General features: G+C 38.3%; 1 protein-coding gene across 1 annotated transcript in view; it reads left to right on the top strand.

The window, feature by feature from the left end:
* Window positions 1-14,730, top strand: part of FBXL7 (F-box and leucine rich repeat protein 7) — a 372,638-nt gene that overhangs the window by 340,540 nt on the left and 17,368 nt on the right. The gene's annotated exons all lie outside the window — the stretch shown is intronic.

The following is a 14,730-nucleotide window of genomic DNA, read 5'->3' as shown; positions in this document are numbered from 1 at the left end:
CTGTATAATGTTTCAGGTATTGAACAATTTATTTCTATACAATGAATTATCAAACTCTGAAGATCAAAGCATTTATAATGTCTCAGAAGCAGTTCAAAACCATCAACATTCCAAAATATATTTGTCCTATCTGTTCTACTTGCCATTTTACCTACCTTCCTACCTATACTTAGATATAAATCAAAATGTTAAATATATTGCTTATAAGTGAAAAGATTATAGATAACTATCTTTACTGTTTCTGATATTCTGTATCTTCTGAATTTTTAGCATGGAGCATGTATTACTTATGTAACTGAAATTCCGTAAAGCTATTAAAAAGTTTCTAAAAGATCTAGTTAATTTTGAAGACAAGAAAACCAGTATCATGCTTAGCATACAACATATGGATTGGGGTATAATTGAAACTCTTACAGAAAGTCTTAAAAAAAATCACTGAAAATCCTAAAGAGTTTTCCAGGAAAAAGAAATGTGAAATTTAATTGTAATAATTAAAGAAGATGCTATAAGCTGGATACATTGCATTTTAGTGGATGTTTTATTTGCAAACATTAAAACGTAGACATCTCCAATTCTTTATTTTTTTTAAATATTTTATGTATTTGACAGAGAGAGAGACACAGCGAGAGAGGGAACACAAGCAGAGGGAGTGGGAGAGGGAGGAGCAGACTCCCCGTGGAGCAGGGGGTCCGATGCAGGGTTCGATCCCAGGACCCCAGGATCATGACCTGAGCCGAAGGCAGACGCTTAATGACTGAGCCACTCAGGCACCCCCCAATTCTTTAAATTCCATTGTCTATAGGAATGATCATCTAATTCTGATACTTAGGACATTTTTTTTTTTTCATATTTTTAAGCCCAAGGCTAATTGTAAAGTTGGGATTTAGGGCACTGAACTCAAGGTCAGCTGTGTCAACCACCCTTTAATAATGGAGTCTCTACTTTGACCTTAGATGTTTCGATCAGAAAGGTGAGAGCTCAGGTAGGGGAGGGCACATGATGCCAAAACTGCTGGCCTGTCACCTGTACCTCACTTCAGAGCCCTACTCCAGATGTGGTGGGTAAACCACCAGTACGTTCTGAGAGCCTGGGATGGTCAAAATAGCGTCTAAAGTTACCCATCGCACAGTTCAGGAGATGAGAGGATCTCACCTGGTGTGAAGATAATGGCCTTAGAGCCAATCAGTAAGTCCTAGCTCTGGAGGATCCAGAACAGAGTGTGCTCCTAATTCTCCAGCTGATGTGCCTGCATCACAGGCTAATGAGAATAACTCCTGCCAGTTCTTTCCTCCTCTAACCCTTTGAAATGGAGATTACCTGGACAGCTTACTTAGGTATCTGTTGTTGTTGACAATCACCAGAAGACCAGTAGTCCTATCCCAAGGCTACTATTTATTGTTCCTCTGTGTGCCTTAGGAACTCAATCTAAAATGGGGGAGCTAACTTACTTACCTTAATGCATTAAGTTTGAAAAAAAGATAATAAAAGTGCTTTACAAACTATCATGGGCAAATGCAATTTTTCCTAATTCAACACATATTTTGCAGGGTCTTCTAGATTCAACAAATATATATATATTAGAGTCTTCTATGCAATCACTCTGCTTGCTGCTGCAGGAAACAAAAAGAAAGAAAGACTTCAAGAAGCTAAATCTAAAGCCTTTACTCATCCCATTTATTTATTTGGCAAATACTTACTGAATATCTCTTAAGTGTGAGATATTATTTATGATGGACGCCTGGAATCTCAGGAAGAAGTACTTGAGTCAGCCCTAAAAAGATTTAAAAACAACAACAACATAATTTCACAAGATGGAAGAGGGGACAGTTTGGGTGGGGGAGACTTTAATTTATTTACTTATTTTTATTATGTTATGTTAGTCACCATACAGTACATCATTAGTTTTTAGTGTAGTGTTCCATGATTGATTGTTCATACTTCTCAAACTCAACACTTCTAAAAAAAGAGACTTCAATTTAGATCATGCTCCAGGAAATAGTGGATAGTCTAATTTCTAGAGGTTAGGCCACAAGGGAAGTCCTAGCAGAAGAAGTTGGAAAAAATGTGTCAAAGCCCCAACAAGGCCAGCCTTTGGTGAATAGGCAAGAAGCTGGTTCTGAATTCAGCAGGCAATAGGGACGGCAATGCCAGATGTTGAGTTAGGGATTGGGTGGACGACAGGTGTGGTTTAAGATTGATCCAGATGTCAGAGTATCCACCAAGCTCACACAGCTCTAGTTTGTGGTCAGACTTGGGGATGATGTGACGTTCTACTTCATCTTCTCAACCATTGATGGCTCAGTGCACAGGGAGCACAGTAACTGGAGGAGAGTAATGGGCAGTTTCGCCCCAGGGATGCAAGAATTGTGACCCTTTCAAACAAAGACAAACAAATGAACAAAGATTGATACAACCAGAATGGATTAGAGTTTGAAAAGAGAAAAGGTGTGAAATCCATTGGGGGATTTTCACGATCATTAACCATCTTCCATCATGTCACTGTGACTTGTGCCAGTAGTAAAAAGGAGACACACTGCAGAGCCAATGTGCAAAGATAACACACTTAGAAGATGTGGGGCAAAAATAAACATAAAAAAGATATCTGGCCAGAATTTTGCATCCCCATAGGCCTCCCCCCATATAAATGTTTTCCGAACTCATGAATATAAAGATCTCTCGTTAGCCTTGTTCCAAACAGTTATCACAACTAAAGTAGGAGAAACCAGGATTCTACCCATATGCGGAGGAAAGACACTCACGTAGTGAATCCAACCCCAGCCAGGAACTTCACAAGCTAGAACATTTTTCCAGATAGCACCTATCAGCTACCCATTTCTGGCGAAGCAGCCTCTTTCTCCCCAGCCACATGGGAAATTCTGTTGCCTTACTTGAAAACACGAAGGAGAGGTAATAAGCAACAGTAAACTGTAAACCCAGAAGAGATTTCAGGTGATGGAGCAGTGCCAGCCAACAGCTAGATTGATTGATAGACACGTAATGTTTATGTGTGTGAGAGACAGAAGGAGAAAGAGAGAGATCTTACATATCAGGCAGCACGAAAAGAGAGAAGTGAGCAGTTTGACATGAGCACTCATCATTCTCAAAGGACATTTGTTCATTGATCCCACCAAAATTGTCCTTGGGCATAGATAGGTGGAAAATGTTTTAATGGTAAAATTTAGATTTTAGCCTCAAGCTAAAAATATGTGTCGGGATAGAGCTTTCCACCTGAAATAGTTTCCATAGACGCATGGCTAAAACTCAGTGTTTTCTTAGCTCAGCCAATCCATTATACCTGCTGCAGAGCTGCAGCTCAGAGCTGTGTTAGGAACCTGGTTAATATCACATGCATCTACAGTGCCGTTTTCCCCATTTACTTTCCCTTTAGGCTGGGAAGTCACTTCATTGCACCTGCTCATCTCCTGCCAAGTATTTATTTTTTGGCCAGCTATTCCTGTTTCTTACAGGAATTGTGTTTTTTTTGGCCTTTCTTTTTGAAGAGGACTGAATAATTCATAAAGTTTTCAAAGCTAAGAATATCCATATTTCTTAAGTATATATATGTATATATATTTATATATAAATGTAAGATATATAAAGATTATGTAATATATACACATACACACATGGTATCCATCATTACAGTATTTTTAACTCTTTAAATATTCTGAAATACTGTTCTGTTTCAAGGGCTCTGCAGAAGGAGATGATGCCATGTAAAATCATTTACACAGTGAAGGAGTTGTCATTGAGATAAACGGATTTGAAAAAGCCGCTTTTTATAAGCTTAAAATTTTCGTCTTAAATGACCTGAGAAAATAATTCAAGAAACCAAAAACATACAAAACCCTGGTTTTTCTCCAGCAATTCTTAAGACACAGGAAGCAGGTATATCAATATACAGTATTAGACCAGCTTGGAAGGGTAATGCCATGCAATCTGGCCCAATTAAGAGCTATTCAGAGACCTGGAAGAGAAACCTGAACAAGAAAGAAGGAGAGGAAGGAAAGGAGGGAGGGAGGGAGGAGGAAGAGCCCATAAAGATCTTCCTAAAATGGAATTGGTAAGGGATAGAGCTTTTAATAAGAACGTTGATAATAATGATCAAAGATAAGAAACTAATTTTTAATGTTAAAGATACGTACCTAAGAAATTCATTTCACCAAGAATTTCTTCAGGATCTTTCATGTAGAAGTTTTCTCCTGGTGCTGAGGATTAGAGAAAATGAAAAATATGGTATGTGAACTCAAGAGCCAATTTCTATTGGGGCTGGAAGGATTAATTGGCCATTAGGAGAACTGTGTGGGAGTGATCCTGCTTGGGGTAACCTCATGTAGTCTATGCCCAAAAGGATATAATCAATTTCTTCTCATAGGAAATAAACGATTGTTAGTACTTTGCATTCACCTGTCCTAGAGTTATCATCACTTAAACTGGAATCACAAGAGGGTATCTCTAAAGACAAAAATCCAGATAAGGGAAGTGATCCTCACCATATTCCTAAACTGTAAGCATAGTCCTTTCTCATATAGCTGGCTCTGCACCACCATATTTAGATTTGTACTGAAGAATTACAAAGAGGAAAAATATAGTATTTTTGATGTTCAGGTCTATAGAGTCCATTCATGGTGTACCAGCAAAACCAGCCATGGTGAGAGAGTGATAGGTAGAGATATTAAGCAAGATAATTGCTTCCTTAGGATTTTTGTTTACCTGTTAAATGATATACTTTATAATTCCCAGCAAACTTATTATTGTGGATTCCCCATTGGAGTCAAAGCAACATATGAAAATAAATCAAATGTATAAACTCTAGAATTTTATGAGCAAGCATCAGAGTACACCATCATATAACAAGTGAATCAACTAAACCAAAGCCTATGATTGTAGAAATTAAATCAGTATTAACTGAAGTATAATTAATTTGGTTCAAGGAAGGAGAAAATCATTGTTGCTATAACTTCTAATAATATTTATCAACGTTTGCACCTATTGTCTTAATTAGTAGATTTCCAGTTTTCTTTAGAACAGTTTTACTTCACAATTAGGGCTTAATTGAAATTAAAAATCTTTAGAAGGTAGAGTACTCTGGATTCTCATTGAAACCCAAATTCTACCAGAGTATAAAATAGAAATCTACTTCACTTCAAAGATGTATGTAAAAAAACCATAGAAATCAGAAATAGATTCTTTAATTGCCACTCTGGAAATATGGACTCCTCAGTGACTGCTCGAATTTCTAAAAACCATATACTCCCAACACCACAGTTCACTGCATGATGAATGCTGGAAGCACCTACTATTCCCTCCTTATTATATTTTTAAAAGTAATAAGTCATAATTGAATTCCCCACAAGATTTTTCCTAAGTGAACTACAGAACATTAAAACAGGCAAGAAACCAATAAAGCCAGAGTTTGGTCATATCACTAAATTTTACACAATGCATTACTCTTTTTGAGTAGAACCAAGGCCCAGACCATTCTGCCACTTCTAGAAGGATTTTTGAATCATACCCAGCACAATGCACTAAATACTCAGCCATGAGTGTAAATGATTGGTTTTGCATTCTTAATGACTTTTAAGCTGGGAGTGATTGCCATGCCTTGTTCTATATTCCACAGGTTTGTTTTTTCAGATTAATGTCATTCATTTTGGAAAGCAGGTACATAGAGAATTGTACTGCATCCTTCCAACTTGTTTTTTGTGGATGATCAAAGGTGATATGATTATAGGATGACCAGAAAACTGCATTGAATTAGAAGCCCAAATCACTCCATTCCAGTGACCCTGCTTCTCCATTTTCATCCAGCTTACCACATGGGGAAGGTCCCATGCAGCTGCCTTTCATCTTGTCGCTCCCAGCCTTCTCTCTGTGCCTGTAGAGTGCTCAGTGACACTTTTATATTGGTTGTCTTGCTTCCACAAGGCTGTGCTTTTTTTCTCCTTACAGCATATGTTTAATATTTGAGATGGAACAGGACATTTAAAGTTGGGGTTTCCTTAGAAGGCACAGATGCCCTAACATGCAAAGTCCCAGAGCTTTTAATGTCCTCAAAGCACAAAATGCCCAACATTGCATCTATGTTTACACAACTATTATTATCTAAGTGATCTAATGTTTTGAGCCAGCACATTTTTGCCATTTGCTGCCATTATGTTGACTGAAGACACTTGAAAAATATACAAGGAAAAATTCACTGGCTTTGATTTAAAGAAAAAATATCCAGATGACTTGTGGAAGTTGGTCCAACCTAGCTTTCCACATGGGAGATATTTAATCTGCTCTATAAGCCCCAAATATGGCGTAATTAGTGATAGTGGTATTTACAGTTTGCCCAGGTTTGATTGGAGAGCTTACTTTTTAGAAGAGATTTTGCTAGCTTCTTTTTTAGGGTTCCCGCCATACATTTCAGGTTGGTTTGGCACAGTTCAGTTAGGCAACAATTTGGTGCGGTTCCTTTACCAAATCCCCTCAACTAAGAGAAGTCTCACAAAGCTGTGCTCAAGAATTTGACACCGGCCATCATTGTCCATGCTTCGGGGTGACTTCAGCCTCTGGCCCCTCTGGTCTCCAGGCGAGCATGGGATATAGTCTCTCTACAAAGTGGGAATAACATTAGCAATGAAGGTTTCAGGTAGTAGGTCTAGCTCAGAGTAGAGCAAGCTCTGCAGGATTGACTAGTGACCTGCTGACCAAATGTCTAGGCTCAAAAGCAAAAGTGCTGAGAAAGAAAGACCCAGCAATCACCACTTTGATGATCACTGGGAGATACCTGCAAAAATAGAGCAGGTTGAAGGTCAGGCGGCTAAGTAAATACATCGAGGAGTAGAGGCCATTTCAAAAGATATATTAAACTCCATGCCTAACATTTCAGGAATAAAAGAGTGGAAAGTGAGACCTATCTAGAAAAGCAAATATTTCTTAAGAAATCTCTCTCTTTAATTAAAGGATTCTGAAGAAAATGCCTACCTGGAGGTCGTTCTGCAATGCCCATGACCCACTATGCCCCCTTTCCAATACTGTGCCACTAGGTGCAGATTGTTAAATACAGGAGTTGAGAGGAGGGGGTTTAGGTGTAAACACCATGAAATCTGATTAATGTTCTCATCCTTCGAGACTCTGGCACACTTCCCTCCAGGAAGATTGACAGCTTCTTGGTTGGGATGGTTTTATCTTTTTATGGCCTCTGGCCTCGGTACACACATGAAAACAGACTCTTAGTAGCAACAGTCCTCCTTCATACAAAAATAAGGAGGGGTAGTAGAATCCAGAATTTATTCAGACATTTGACCTTTTTTTATGAACATGATTTTAGTTCTCAATTTTGAAAGAAACATGAATAGACATTTTTATGGAATATTCTATAAAAGAGATTATAAAACTTTGCAATGTAGCAATTGCCCTAGTGGGGTTTTTTTTCTTTTTTAAAGATTTTATTTATGTATTTGACAGAGAGAGACACAGCGAGAGAGGGAACACAAGCAGGGGGAGTGGGAGAGGGAGAAGCAGGCTTCCTGCGGAGCAGGGAGCCTGATGCGGGGCTCGATCCCAAGAGCCTGGGATCATGACCTGAGCCGAAGGCAGACGCTTAACCACTGAGCCACCCAGGCGCCCCTTACTGGTTTTTTTTTTTTTATTTTCCTTTTTTTTTTTCTATTTCTCATTCAACTCAAATTTTTAAAAACAGATTGGAGGTCAGAGTGCCGTTAATTCATTCAAAGAAGTCCAGCACAAGAGCAGTAGAATATACTTATATCTTCTGCTCTTTCACTCTCCAGGGATTGGAATTGTGGATAACAGCTTTCTCTGTATGTAACTTTAGAGACTACATTTTTACATCCTATGGAAAGAGAAGGGAAGAATTGGAAAAATAATGGTCATTTTAGGGACCCAAGTTTAAGGTTGACATTGTGAGATATAGCACCCTTGGTACATCTTAAGGTAGTTGCCACATTTCAGGGTACAATATATTAGTATCTCTAAATCTGCATAGATGCAGCTTTCTTTGTGTTTATAATTTTAATTCTTACCAGTTAAGTCATAGGATGACTTTAAGCATTGTTTTTCTTGGCTACTCTAATTTAAAGATGTATTCTTCCATTCTGATATATTCTAAGATTTGAGCCAGATTTGTTCATACTAAGTTATCTGTTAGTCAAATGTAAATCGCAACAGACCTTTTTCTGACATTTTGTATACTCATGCACAGTGTAAACACACAAAACTCAAAACCCCGATGTGAATACACAATGCTCTTTGTTCCCTATTTTGATTATGTAGCCAGGCCAAACTCTAAAGAGAGATAATTATAAACCTTTTGTGGATTTTGTGGCAAAAACAGAGATTCCTTGCTATGATTAAGTATTAGGTAGATTATAGTTGTGATGGGTTGCTTCTAATTTTATTTTAGGTCTTTACACAATTCAAATTGTATTTCCGGGGATAAAGGACAGCTCTGGTCAAAGCTGAAAATTACTTCCAGGAGTGTAAGATACAAAAAAGAAAGAGTTTCATTAATAACTACATGCTCAATATCTTGCACATTAATCCTGGTCAAGATGTTTCTACGTTTTTCCCTAAGAAAACAAAATCTTTATTTCATAACTATTTGACTGTATTTATGTGGGTTATTTTTAATAATGAAAAAAAAGTATGTCCTTTATTTAACATTACTGGCCAAAGAAGAATGTTAAGTAAAAATATCTGACCATTCCTTTGTGGTTTGTGCTACTCTGTGCTCTCTCTACTTGTAATAATTAATCATCTGTATTATTTCATAAGACTCTTGACATGGCCAAAAGAGCCAAAATTGACCATTTTGCAAAATGCTGTTTTATTCTTTTTATTTGCCTGATCCATGAAGCAACATGAAGCAATTTTCTAGCTATAAACCATGTGTTTTTGTTGTTTAAAATGACCTGAAATTAATTCCAAAACAATAAAACATTGACGTTTATCATTGAAATCTAAAATTAAGGTGCCATTTTCATCTTATATTCCCTTTTGAACCATTTTAAGAGATTGGATCTTCTTCTTAACCAAAAAAAAAAAAGGGACTAATTTATTGTTTGGAGGCCAGCCTGCAAATAATCTGACCTAAGATAAGGAATTTCTTTCAAGATAGATCCTATCGAATGACCCAAAACAATTTCTACCTCAAGGCTTCTATCTGGTCAACCTCTGAAGAATGAATCTGAAAATGTTTTTGTCATCTTGGGAAATCTTTGCTTTTACTAATTTAATAGGTATTTTCAAACAAAATGAACAAATGTAACAACAAAAAATTTTGAGGAAAACTCAAGCTACCAGCCTGTAATATAATGTCAGAGTGTTAACATTTCCTGGTAAAAATAAAGTATTTTGGGTTCAGATCTAAACTTACAAAGGTACGCAAGGTAGTCCACATCTGAAAGCAACGTAGATTCTCGGTAAGTGTTGGGCAAGCGAAGGGAATAATGCAGAGGGCAGGATGGAGGAGATGAGGCCCTGAGTTACCTCCCACTCCACTTGTACCCCCATCCCCACGCTGACCCATGGCACATGGTCAAACCTTAGCTTCCAAGAAGGAACTAGAACTGTAATCTACTGAATGTTTTACATCCTACTATATGAAGTATCTTATAAATGATGAACCACAGGGGCGCCTGGGTGGCTCAGTTGGTTAAGCGACTGCCTTCGGCTCAGGTCATGATCCTGGAGTCCCGGGATCGAGTCCCGCATCCGGCTCCCTGCTCGGCGGGGAGTCTGCTTCTCCCTCTGACCCTCCCCCCTCTCATGTGCTCGCTCTCTCTAGCTCATTCTCTCTCAAATAAATAAATAAAATCTTTAAAAAAAAAATGATGAACCACAGTCTACCATTTTGTTTGCTTTATGACTAAGTATAAGTCTCAAAATTTGTTTTAAAGGGAACTAAAAGCTCAGGTTGTCTAGAAAAGTTGTCTTAAATAGAAACTATCTCCAATGTATCAGATGAACACTTCCACCCCTCCAGGTTTCCAGCCTCCACCCCAAGCATTTTTTTTTAATGATCTCAAGATTAAGTGGGAACTTCAAACATTGATTAATGCCACGTTATAATTAGCAACTTACTTTTAGATTTATTGTTGTAATCTTGATCCAAATGCTGTTAAGAGTATATCCAATAAATATAAACTTACAGGTATCTTCCTAAAGAGAAATATGACTTAGAAATTATGGAGTGAGTGGAATATGGATGAGAACTGGAAGTTTGATGAGAAGTCCTAATTCTACAGAAAAATATTATGCAGTTGGAGTGATTTCCCAGAAATATTTTGGTTTGCTTGAATTCTACTCTGCAGGTGAATTTCTGAAAGACTATTATTAATCACCTTTTAAAATGGGGGCTCCCTAAAAGAGTACGATTTAACCTTTGAAAAATAAGATAGTCTAGAACTGGAGCCATAAGCCGACCATGTGAAGTCCTGCCCCCCCCAACCCAGGAGCCCGTTGAAAAGCCAGTCTTGTGCTAATGAGTATTGGGTCTATTCCTTGGGGAAGTCCCACCATATAGGGTAGCCCTGGAGTCCCCAAAAGACATTTGAACTTGGACTAGTAGACCCAGAGAGCTCCCCATGCAAAATGTATCCCAGGTCAGTGTAAGCTGTCCACCCACCAGGCTGCTGTGAGATCCTCAGCAGGTAAATAAAACGATATTTAAATATACTAATTTCCTTTCATTATTGCCTTCTCTATTTGCTACTGTAGAGAGAATAAAATATTTCTCCACATCATGTCGTCATTTGTTTTTCCAAACATTTAAAACTGTAATAGGGAAATTGCATTTATGAATCGATATTTCTGTAGTACCTAGAATAGTGTCTTGTATATAATAAATGCTTTACACGTTTTTACATTGAAAGAAGTTGTTGCAAAGAATTTAAACAACAGTGGATCATATTTTCAAATGGCTAAGGAAATTCAGGGATTTGCTTTGCTCTGGGAACATTCTAATTAATTATTGATCTTGTACATGTTCATAAGTTTACCAGAGATTTCTCTTTTTTCTCACTTGAAAGTTGGATTTGTGAGCTAGACTAGAGCCCCTTGTGAGGCCTGCTTTCTGCTGTGAACTGAAAATTTATAAGTTTCTCTTTACCAGAATCTAAATTCAGTACTCTACCATGTATTGCACGTTGAAAGATTCAAACGTTGGAATTTCACAGCTATTCATGGAGAAATAAGGTGGAAGCATTATCTGACAATTGAAGATAGAAAACAATTAAGGCTGCCGAAAAAAGTGCAACTTGAAGGTTGAACGGTATGGATTGCAAGGCTTTTCATGAAAATCTGTGTGTTTCTTCTCTTGTCAAGACAAGAGCTGGCTCATTTCCCAAGCTTTGCAAAGCTATCCATGAGCTCTCTAGAGAACAGCAAATAAGTATCACTGTCTCTCCTGCACTGTGAAGAAAAAGCCAGCTCTGCTGATTACCACTGATATGTGAATCAGTTCTGGGGGGAAATGTTCATGTTCTATCTTAGGTAACTAAACTTAAACAGAATAAGTCTTACAATTCTGAGTCAATGTAAAAGTGTTATTCTTTTTTATTTATTGTGAGTTTTTATGTTTTCATTGTTACTAGGAGTGAACAGAGATGTGAGTAACCTACAATAGCAGAGGCATGGGGGAAAGCACTAAGAATTTGACTCTGGGATACTTTAGGTGATGTGTGCTGCAAGAGACTGTTTTTCTGTGTGCATATGTCTTTCTAAATATCTTCTGAGTAGACGAATATCATTAAGCTGAGTGTGTGTACTATCTCAGCCTAAATTAAGTGGAGGGACAAAGGAAAAAGATCTAAAAATGAAATGTTGATAAAGGACAGAGATGCTCCAACTTCTTCTTCGATCTGGAACACCTGGTTCCTCCAAGTAGTTCCTATAAATACTTCCAACAGCAACCAAAAGAAAACCGAAAGGGATCTGTGGTAGGACCAAGCAAAGAACACTCTTTATTGTGCATTAGTTGAATGATTTCTGGATGGCTGAATCCAGGTAAGAGTCTGGAATCACTTAGACATGAGTGAGATACCTCCTGGCCTCGAGGTGCTCACAGTGCAGTCAGCAGAGAGACACTGTGTGAAAAGGGATAAGATAAGATGTATTTGAATTGAAGGGAAACACTCAAAGTAGTACTTAGTCTAGGTGGATCTGGAAAAGTTGACAGAGAAGCTGACTTCCCACCTGGCACTTGAGGTATGACTAGGAATCTACACTTCGTCTGGGGGAATACAACTTCTGGTCTCCTACACAGTCTAAAAAATTGGACTTTATTCCCTGAGTAGTGCCTAGTATAATGTCTGACACCTGGGAAGCAATCAATAAAAAAAAGTGTGGAAGGAAGTGTGTAGGTTTCCTGGAAGTGTGGTTACAAAGTACCACAAACCAGGTGGCTTAAAACAACAGAATTTCTTTTCCCATAGTTCTGGAGTCTGGAAGTCAGAAAACAAGGTGTTAGCAGAGACATGAAGGAGGATCCGACCTTACCTTTTTCAGCTTCTGGTGCCCCTAGGCATTTCTTGGCTTATGACAGCATCACTTCAATCTCTGCCACCATCTTTATGCTGCCATCTTACCTCTGTGTCCATGTGTTTCTGTCTTCTCTCCTTGTGTCCCTGTTTCCTCTTCTTATAAAGACACTGAATCATATTGGATTAGGGACCACTGTAGTCAAGTATGACCTCATCTTAACTTGATTCCATCTTCAAAGACCCTACTTCCAAATGAGGTCACATTCACCCATACCAGGAATTAGGACTTCAACAAATCTTGTTGGGGACACAACTTAACCCACAACAGAAGGAATGAGTCATTCAATGTTTTGGTGCAGGAGGCTGAATCATATTTTAGAAGGTTAACTCAAAAAATGCAGGGCAGAGGCTATATGAGAGCAGTGGAGATTTGAAGGAAGAGTCAGGAATCTCAGGTAAAGAATTGTTGAGACAGAGATGTTGAAAACTTCAAGTGGGGTGGTAGCCATGAAGACAGAGAAGAGAGGACTGTTAGCTCCATAAGTTAATCAACTGGTTAGTTATGAGTAGGATTCAAGGTCATTCCCAGGTTTCTAGCTTAGGAGGCAGACTTGACGAGTAGTGGTACCATTAACAGCAACACAGAATATAAGCGTAGAAGGCTCTTCTCTGCAAAGGACATTGGTGCGTTCAGCCTTGTATGTATTGTAATGAAGGTATATCCAGTACACTTTCAGGGAATGGGTTAGTAGAGATAGTGCTGTCCACTAGCACTCTTTTTTTTTTTTTTAAGATTTTATATATTTATTTGAGAGAGAGAGAGAGAGAGAGCATGAGCAGAGGGAGGGACAGAAGGAGAGGGACAAGCAGACTTGCTGCTGAGCAGGGAGCCCAACAAGGGCTCAATCCCAGGACTCTGGGATCATGACCTGAACTGAAGGCAGACGTTTAACTGACTGAGCCACCCAAGCACCCCCACTAATACTATTTACAGTGGAATTGTTCTGTATCTGTGCTGTCCAGTACAGTAGCCTCTGGCCACATGTCGCTAGTGAGCTCCCAAAATGTGCCCCCACGGAGCTGAATTTTTAGTTTAGTCTTAATAAATTTAATTTGCATAGTCACAGGTGGCTAGAGCTATCATATTAAGTAACACTGGTCTGGCAGGTATTTGAATATATGTATTTAACATTTGAAAGAGACACACAGCATGGTCCAGACTTGAAATTGAGTTTTGGGAGTCATTAGCTGAAGGGCAATTGCTGAAGCCATGTGAGTGCATAAAGCATCCCCACCCCCCACAACTCAAGGGAGGCCAGATGCTAACAGAGAAGAATAAAGAATGAAACCCTTGGGGAATATCAACATATAAGTGGTACACACAGAAGAGGGTGAGCAAACAACACATGAGAAGTAGAAAGGAAAAGCAGAAGAGAGAATGGTATTGTAAAAACCATGGGAGAATTTTAATGAGACAGCAGTTTCACCATGTCATATAAAACAGATTTTCCTTTGACAATAAATGCAATGGCCGTATTTTGTTTAGCAAGAGTTAAGTATATTGTATGCTGGAGGCATGGATTTTTATTTTTATTTTCCCCTCTTTCAGCCCCACCAACATGAAAGACATCTCAAAGGTTTATGGAGGCAACAATATTCAAAAAGATGGGACTATGGATACCAGAGAATCCAGAATAATGCCCCCTGAAAACATAGCCCCATAGCAGGAGGGCCCAGAATTTCTTCCCCATGAAGCCCTCCATTGAGATTGTATAATTTTTGTCAGATGCTTCTACTGATAAGAATACCACGTTTCATAGCCTCCACCTAATCACTCTATAAAGTGAGTGGAATTACTTCCAGTTTACAAAAGAGGAGGCTTGTGGCTTATGAAGTTCCAGTTACTTGGCTTAGATGCTGCAGATTGCATACAGCAGAGCAGAGACCAGAATGCAGGTTCATCTGTCTTCAGTGTTCTTTTTGACCTTAACAGTGTAAGACATTGACAAATGCTGTCATGACGTTTGCTGATGTCTCCCTACCACCTGTACTACTATTCACTTAATATCTTCAAAAGTAAATTTAAATTATTGTTTAGAAACCAAATACTTGAAAGACCAGTATCACTTGTTACAAATAGATGATAATTTTTAAATAAAAAAAATTATGATGAAGAATAAAAAATAAAAATGTAATTAATGTTATTAAATACTGCTGCCTGTCAAAGATTTTGCATCTG

This window comes from Neomonachus schauinslandi, chromosome 7 (assembly GCF_002201575.2).
Source record: "Neomonachus schauinslandi chromosome 7, ASM220157v2, whole genome shotgun sequence".
In the NCBI taxonomy this organism is placed as follows: Eukaryota; Metazoa; Chordata; class Mammalia; order Carnivora; family Phocidae; genus Neomonachus; species Neomonachus schauinslandi.
Note: the sequence above shows the minus strand (reverse complement) of the source record. Positions and strands in the feature narration are given on the sequence as shown.